At 46.3% G+C, this 9356-nt stretch overlaps 1 protein-coding gene across 2 annotated transcripts in view; it reads left to right on the forward strand.

Annotated features, from left to right (window-relative positions):
* Nucleotides 1–9356, forward strand: part of ERICH6B (glutamate rich 6B) — a 101398-nt gene that overhangs the window by 15941 nt on the left and 76101 nt on the right. The window lies entirely within an intron of this gene.

Here is a 9356-nt window from a genome sequence, read left to right on the forward strand (position 1 = left end):
CACCCCGCTACTGCTCCAGGTCCTGCCCTGCTCACCTCACTCCCTCCCACCACCATTCTGGGTCATGCCCTGCTCTCCCTGCCACTGTGGGTCCAGCGCTGCTCCACCCCCACTCCCTGCTGCTCTGAGTGGGGTGGGGGGTGCACCTGCGCAGGGAGGTGGCATGCAGCCAGGGGTCATGACACAGGGAGCGGCAATGGTGCTGGGAGCGGCACCAGGGTGTGTTGCACTGTGTGCGGGGGACATGGCAACTGGCCATGGTGGGGAGGGTGGCGTGCACCGTGGTGTGGAGAGCGGCCACAGCAGGCGGGAGCACCCACCGGTTGCAGCTGCATGGTGTGGGGAATGGCGCAGTGCGTGCAGGGGGGGTGGCACGTGACTTCAGGGCATGGCATGGGGAGTAGCCACAGTGTAGGGAGCACAGGAAATGCCTGTCAGTTGTGGCTGCATGGTGTAGGCAGCAGCCCCAGGGTGTGGTGCAGGGCACACGAGCGTGGTGTGTAGCCATGGGGCATGGCGTGGGGAGTCACCATGGTGCAGGGAACACTTTCAGGCTGCACTTGTGTGATGCAGGGCATGTACGGGGGGTGGCATGGTGCATGTGGGGGGGGTGGCATGCAGCTGCAGGGTGTGGCACGGGGCACACAGGAGGGGGCGTGGTGCATGGGGGGGGCATGCCACACAGTTGTGCAGAACAGGTGGTGCATAGGCCCAAGGCATGGCATGGGGAGTGGTCACAATGTGATAAGCGTCTGACAACTCTGGCTGTGTGGCACAGGGAGCAGCCCCAGGGTGTGGCACAGGACATATGGGAGGCCGTGGTGTGTGGTTGCAGGGGGGAGTGGCACACAGCCAAGGGGTGTGGCATAGGAAACAGCCATGGCTCTGGGGTGTGGCACAGGGCAGGTGCAGGGGGCGTGGCACATGGACACAGGGTGTTGCACAGGAAGTGGGCACAGGGGGTGCACCAGCTCCCCACGTGGCACCCTGCAGCCATGCACCACACGCCCCTATGCCATGGCCCCCCACACCCAGTGCTCCCTGCAGCCACAGCTGGCAGTCACTCCCCATGGGGGGAAGGTGGGGCGTGGCCGCAGGGTGCCACACAGGAAGCAGGTGCGGGGGGCACATCCCGCCCTAGCTCCACGTGCTGCAGCGGGCAGGTTCTGCCCACGCACACTGCGCTCACTCCCTGCATGGCACTCTGCAGCCATGCGCCATGCCCCACCGCCACATGTCATGCCCCCACATGGCCACACACAACACCACCCACAGGGCTGCAAGCCACGTCCCCCCCTTCCTTAAGCTCCCCTCCCTGCCATGTGGCAGATCACACCCCGGCCCCCACCGCCTCCACCTTCACCTGTGTGTCTATCTGTCTGTAAGGCTCTGGGCAGTGCATGTGCAGTTGGTCAGGAGCGTTACAGACAGAGATACAGCCAGAAGTGGTAAGGCTTTTATTATATTAGAATTATGTTCCTGTTAGTTTGTTCTGCATATAATTTTAGTGCACCGCCCCCCCCCCGCCCAATTTTGGTACACTAGGCAACTGCCTAGCTCACCTAATGGTTGGATCGGCCCTGCTTTTATACAGGGGATGGTGGGGATTAGCTTCACAAGCTAATGGGCTAGGGAGAAAGGGACAGGCACAGGTGCGTAACTTTAATGTACGTACATGTAGGACCCAGGCAATAGGTAATTAAAATTGGTAAAATCACCCAAGAACAGGTAACATGTAGGGAATACTAATACCACAGTATATACTAGGGGTAAGCAACCCTGAAGGGGGGTGCCAGAGAATGGCACATGGAGGCATGCACACCTCATGGCAGACAGTGGGGAAGGAGCCAGGGCTGCTCTGCCACAAGTATCAGGCCCCTCACAGCTTCCCCACAGTCTGCCCCTGGCACACCAACATCGTACAAATCAAGGTTGTAGATGTTTTTGGCACTCTGCCCAAAAATGTTTCCAACCCCTGGTGTATACACTTGAGAAAGCTTAAACCTCCAGAGAATTTCCCAACCAGCCTCTGGTCCCAAAAATGCTTAAATGACATTACTAGGGCTCCCACATCTGAGCCTCGCTTATGCAGCTTGCAGTCCTGGTTCTGCTGCTCCTTCTGAGTCTCCAGATACATGTCTGTCTGTGCTGTAGTGTCCTGGGTTCTGTCACTGCTTTTCTGCTTCTTCCCACCCCCTGCAGCTTGCTGGAAATTGTTGTGCATATTATAGTTCATTTCTCCAGTCCCCTGGAGACTTCTGGGAGCTGTAGTTCACATTACAACATTACAGTACATGATATTCAACATTACAGTGCGTTACACTTTCACTCCGCATTTGGTGTTGTCCATCTGGTGTCTTAAAGCTCTTAAGACATTGTGTCCACTCTTACACAGACAAAAGATTCCTGCCAGGGCTGTATAATTTACAGTCTTCATTATATTCATTTCCACAGTAATAGACTATGGGAGCAGAAGATTATGAAGACTGTGGGATGAAGCAGACACAGCTTCGAGGGAAAGGTTCTCTATACTGGCACAAATATCTTTAATTAGTGCAAAGAAGAATGTAGGCTGAGGAAATTTACTTAGAATTACTTCCAATCTTGCCCCAGTGTAGAAAATTTTCCTTTGGTGTCAAAGTTGTTGTGTATAAAATTCCCTTTAGCCTTGCTTATATATTAGTCCTCTCTCCATCGGGACCTGTATACGAAGTTTACAGCTAGATATGATTTCATCGGCATTTCTCTGTGCAGTACTTTATTTAACCTCATTTAAGAGAATTACATTTTATTCCTTCTCCTACTGCTCTGAGATGTACTGTACTACAAACCCTAATCAGATTTTTCTCCTGGGACAATCCCATATGGAGGGAATCGTCTCTAGCTACGTGCTTACTACACATAGCGGATCTACAGTGTAGTTTCATTCATGTCTTGTACATTCAAGGAATAGTCCATAAGGAAGGCCTCTGGGAGCATCAGGTGGCCACAAGAACATAGCAGGTTCAAATGGCTAACCACCAAGGCTCTGCTCAGGACAGAGCAGTAGACTTCTTGTCAGATGCTCGGGGCCTGATTATTCTTTCCAGCTGGTGAAAATAAGGAACAATTCATTAGTGTAAAACTGGTCTGAGATGAAAACTAAGCATAGTTCTGAATTATGAATCAGTAGGTAAAGACTGGAATAGCCACACCGTTGCCAAACCCTTTGAGTAGACAAAGGCAAGCTGGGGTTTGCTTCAGATGAATGAGTTCATTAGGTTAACCCTAGTTATAAGAGTAAACCTTAATTGATCTGGTCCTGAAAAACCCTAGACATCACCATAGTGACACTTCAGGGATCAGGTAAATCACGTGCTGAATCAAAACTATTCTAGCAGGTAGATATTAGGCCTCAGCCACATTCTTCCTCCACCATTATGCTTGTGAAATCTATGGTAGGAAGATCATGGAAAGGGAACTGGGGAACATCAGTGAAAGAAAGTCAGGAGTTTATCTGCTCCCTGAGATAAATACAGCCCTGATTCTTGCATTATCAACAGCAGCACCCCACTATGAAAGAACTCTTGATTAAGAAATGATGATTTCCTCCATAGGCAAATAATGAGGATGTGTGACTCTGGACTGAATACTGCTTGATTTTACGAGGTATGATTGCAGCGCTCGGAGTAAGGAAAACATGTTTCTCATCGTGAACCAAGCGGATGTGACTGGAATATATATACAAGGGGAATGGCAGATCATGCTAAGTGACTTGGTTCACCAGGGGAACTCTGAGCTCACTTGAGTGGTCAATTTTATCTACATTAGATTGTCAGTGACCAGATGCTTTTTTTTTTTTATGAAGGAAGACTGCTCTGATACTGTCTTCACTGCCTAAAGGACATGGATCAAATGAGTTCCTCATGCTGCTTCCAGCAAATATGTCAGTTGTGATTGCCATGGAGAGTTGAAATGCACTGGTGGTGAGGCAGTGGATGAAACTAAGAATGAATATATGCAAAGGGCAACTATGCCAGCTAGGCAATTCCTCTCTTATTAATACGAGTCTAATCTTTTTTTTTTGTCTCTTGATGAATCAAAAGAAATTGCCTCATAAGCGCACAATCTTCAGACCACTCCAGATGTGTTTGTTTCCTTAAGATTCAGGTATTTGACTGGAGTTTAGCATATTATTAAAATAGACAAGCTGCGAGGAAACAGAGGCAACAAAGAAAAATCTCAGCTAAATGTCAATCAAATTTATTTTCACTTTTTATATGACATGATACCAGGGTACCAGGGTGCAGCTTCATTTGACTTTCTAGGAGAGTAATAGCCATGTGGCACACCTGTCTACATATAGAAATAGACTGCATCTTATAATGGTTTAATGGCACTTCAACATTCTCATGTTTGATGCTTTTGCATTTCAGTGCAACTGTTGTGTGTAATATTGTTTCCTATACCACATGCTCTCCAAGGTTGAGTACTTTCTTGTTTGATTGCAGAATGTCAGGGAGAGTTGGGCAGAACTTTTTGCCCCTAACTTTTTTATTTGGGAGGGCAGGGTGGGAAATGAAGATTTGGTAAAGATGAAAAATTCTGTAAATTAATGTCAGTTTTGCTAAATTGTTTGTGGCTGGGACCCCCCAAATGAGATTTCCCCAAAAAAACAACCTTTCCAGAGAGCTATTTGATGTCTTTCATTTAACAGGACTATTTTATTTTGGGAGAGGTGGTTAGCTGTGTTAGTCTAAAATCATGCAGAAGGCAGGGTAGAGATGTGCCTTGTAGGGTGCATCTACACATCGCCATATGGCAGCGCTGCTACAGTGCTGTGCTTTAGTACTTTCTTTTAGAAGTACTCAAGCACGACGTAATAACCACCATGCGCACACAGTTCGATTTCATTGCTATGTCACCATAGTGGCACGCTAAAACAGGGGAGCACACTGCTATGGTGACATAGCTGCTGATCACACATAGACCCACGTGATCACTATGGCACCATAGCATGCTGTATGGTGACATAGTGCATCGCTACATCGCTGCACAGCGACACATCTGTAGAGTAACTAAATCAGAGGCACATAAGTTTTCGTGAGCCTGAGCTCACAGCATCTGATGAAGTGAGCTCAGGTTAACAAAAACTTACACATATCTGATTTACTTACTTTGTAAAGTGCATCTTGACTCTGCCTTCAATTTTATTTTGTGTATTTCTAAACAAGAGTTTTGTTCCAAGTCAAAAATTTTCATTTGCTTCAAGATAAAAAAGATTTTCAGCAAAAAAAAATCCAAAAAATTCTGTTTTGGACTTGAAAATATTATTTTTAAGTGCCAGCAGATAAAAAAACTAACTTTATTTATGAAGTTTAAGCCGTGGGGATAAATCTTTGGTTGGATCCTTTAGAAATTACTGTAAAATAACTGATACCAATAGTATTACTCTCCTGATGCTCTAATTAGAGTAAAAACACATCCTGCCACATGCTGTATAAACACAATGGTAGATACTGTCTCCACCTTAAAGATTTTAGAGTCTAGAATATTAGATTAGTATGGAGTTAGCAGTCTGCTCTTCCATGTTATGACACGAGGGGGGAAAATTACATTTGAAATTACTTTGAGCCATTGAGGGATTAGTTCTGTGCACTTGACTTATTAACTGATTTTGATTTTTTCATTTTAAGAAAATGGATACATGGCATGCAACAGTCAAGGAGACATGGATAGTTTGTCTGTTAGTGAATGGGTTCTGCCACTAGATTGCTGTTTGCTGCGTGGGGCTAATCATAGAGAATCATAGTCTACACATCACCCTATTTTGCCATAGCAACACACTACATCACCATATGATGCTCTACGATGACGTAGCAATGATATGAGTCTACATGTGGTCAGCAGCTACTTTGCCCTAGGGGTGTGCTCCTCTGTTTTAGTGCATTGCTATAGCAAAGTAGTAGTGAAAACTAACCAGAAACCACATGCACAGCATGGCACGGCATTTACTGTGCCATGCTTTAGTACTTCCTTTTCAAGGAAGGGATCTAAAAGGAAGTACTAAAGCATGGTGCAGTAACAACATCACCATAGGGTGATGTGTCAACACACCCATAGAGAAGTAAGGCTGGAAGGGACCTTCAGAGGTCATCTAGTCCAGTCCCATGCCTGAGACAGGATCATCCCTAGATATTCAAACCACCCTATAAAACCATCTTCTAAACTCTACATAAGACTACTGTCAACCCCAGGGCCATCCCTGGGGGCGTGAATCGGGGTGCCTGTCCCAGGCCCTGCATTTTGGGAGGCCCCCACAGAGCTGGGTGAAGTGGCTGCATCCAGCCACTCACTACTCCCCCCTCCACCCCCAACTCCGCCTCCGCCAATGGTGGTAGCAGCTTTTTCAGATCCAGGACACACAGGATTGGAGCAAGGACAGAGCCTCACACGGGCTGATTTGCCCCATGCCCCACACCCTGCTTGTGTTGGCTCTGGTCAGCCCTGATACAACACAGACCTAACACCATGACCTTTCACAGGCAAAGCAGGAGAACCACAGCTGCCAATATCTTGCTTCTATAAAATGATTTCAATATATGCTCAAGAAGTCCCAGGTAGAGGGCCATGCTCCCCACTACAGAGGAAGGCAAAAACCCTACAGTCCACACCCAGTCTAATCATGGGGTAAAATTCCTTCCTGACTCCAAATATGGTGATTGGTTTGACCTCAAGTAGAGGGGCAAGGCCCTCTAGCCAATAATCTCTGGCTTTACTCCCAGGCGGAGCACTGGCACACCTCAGTCAAAGTCCCCAGCCTTGGCTGTAGCCAGCACCCAATGCCTCTGGGAAGGCTTAAAAACAAGAAGGAAATGCATCTTTGCCAAACTGTCCATCTAAAACATAATCTTCATGGAAGCACAAATGAAAAAAATATTTTATTTGGTCATTTTTGTCAGTTTCTTTAAGCATGAGCAAATGTTTTCAATAAAAAAGTGAAGAATATCAGTAAAAAAAAGTCACTTTGTGAAAAGGCATTTGTGAAAATGAATAGATTCAAACAGCATGTATACACTGTGGCACCCAGCTACCAGCAGTGAGAGTAGAGCTACTGAACTTCTGCTGCCTGTACCCTAACCCACGAGAGGTTTCTTTGCTGGATCTGTTCCCACACTTGAGAAGGCACTCCACATTGACTCTCTCTTTACACTGGCTACAGAAGAAGGAACCTGTAATAATAAGGAAACCAGCACCAGGGAGGGGTGTTTTCACGTTCTTCTGAAGTCTCGAGTGTTGGTTTTAGTCAAGGCTGAGGACTGTGACTGTGTTGTATCAGTGCTCCCCTGGGACTTAACATCCCAAAGGTTCCAGACTACAGGGTCTTGCTCCTCTGCTCGGGGTCAGACTGATAACCACACTTGGGTAGGAAGGAATTTTACCCCAAAATTGGATTGGCAGAGACTAGGAAGAGTTGCCTTCCTCTGAGGGCCTGATCCTCTTCCTTTCTCTAACAAATGACTTCCTGTCACTGCACTGGTAGGGCATTGACAGTGCCCTCATCTCTCTGCGTTGCCTTTGGCAAGTTAGAGTGGGTTTTTTGGATGTTTTTTGCCTGATAGTTGTGCAACAAGGTTGTTTGTGCAGTTTAAATAATAAGTTACACAGGGGTCAGCAACCTATAGCCTTGCAGGCTGTATCCAGCTGGAGGCACCATTGATCTGGCTCATGGAGCCAGGGGTCTTCAGCAGTGGTCTGGCAATGGGGGGATTCTGCAGTGTTGGGGTCAAAAAGAAAAGGGCAGTTTTACCCATGCTGCAGCAGCAGGGAGGAGCGGTGGTGGCAGGAGCTGTATCCAGGTCCTAACGCCGGCCTTCCTTGGATCAAAGCTGGGTCATTCCAGCCTACCATCAGAAAACATTGCTGAATGCTGCATTAGACACTTGCGTGGGATGGTTGAGGTAGGCAATATTTTGCCTAGAGTACGGGATTGGATTAGATGACCTCCTGAGGTCCTTTCCAGCTCAGCTCTAGTGTCCTTAGATGCTGAAAACTCTCGCAGAATCGTGAAAAGGAAAAGGAAATGGAGAACCAACAGCAGCCAGCTGTAACCAAGGCAAAGCAATGCACAACAATGAACCCCAGGAAAAACCAGAGGTATTCCCTGCAAGGAATTACAAGTTGGTTCTCTCCACTCACATGAATTTCCCTGGCCCTTACTTTGCACGGGTCTGGCAGAACATTCTTTCCCAATAAAACAAAATAAAAGGCCTAAAGTTTAACCCTTAACTGGGAGGAAAGGTTCCCAAGGTATGAAAAGAACTTTCTGAAGGACTTGGACAGAGCCACAGTCAGGATAATATTTGATAAATGGGTTAGTTTCCTAATCTGTGGAAGAATGGCAATGTACTTTTCCCCTGTAAAAAGGGAGGGCAGAAGGACCAAATTACTGGTCTCAGCCTGACATTTAGCCTTGGGAACATAACTGAAAATGCAGGTGATCATTTGGGGAAAGTACTACCTGATGGGCTTGTGAAATGCATACAGGCTCTGCCAGACTAACCCTATTATCTGCCCCCTTTTTCTTCCCCTAAGTGGATGAGGGGAAGACTGCCAGACATTTAAAAGAGATGGGGAAGTTGCTCTATGTAGCTGGTGTAAGACATCAGAGACACATCTGTACATAATAAAACTCCATCCTGCATTTTCAAAGGCTAATGCTTATATTTGCTTTAAGTCTTTTTCAGTCTGTCGTCTTTGTCTTTTTCTAATTAGCATGGTAAGCTGACCACCAGCAGGTCCAATTAAATGGTCTCAACTGTGTATATATTTTTCTCTACCAGCATGTAGCATAAAATGCCTAAAATATATTGCTTGAACACTGGCAATGAATATTAAATGCTCTCAGACTTGGACTTCCTGTGGTAACTTTCAACCATCCAGTGTTTTATAGCAAATAATGAAACTGGGTTAACAATGAAAACAAGGTACAATCTTTAGCATGGCACCATATACCCCAGGAACATGCTATGTTATGATGCAGAGTATTCAGGGATATTTTTTAGCGTGGTTGGATCTGTCTGTGCGCATGGAGTTCCCTGGGTTTGTTGTCTTAGGTCCTGATTCAGCCAGACATTTGAGCACAGCCTTGATCCTACTGACTTCAATGAGACTTAAGCACATCTGGCGTATTAAGGATGCGCTTAAGTGCTTTGCTGAATTGGATCCCTAGCAGACCCTCATGAAAGGAAAGTGATTTTCAATCTAATAAGGTTATTTTAGTGTGAACATTTTAACTCCATAAATCAATATGCCCATCAGTAGTAAATGACTAATGGGATTTGTCTTTCTTTTTCTTTTTTTTTTTTTTTTTTTTT

This window comes from Gavialis gangeticus, unplaced genomic scaffold (genome assembly GCF_001723915.1).
Source record: "Gavialis gangeticus isolate Ggan-Ray unplaced genomic scaffold, GavGan_comp1, whole genome shotgun sequence".
NCBI lineage: Eukaryota > Metazoa > Chordata > Crocodylia > Gavialidae > Gavialis > Gavialis gangeticus.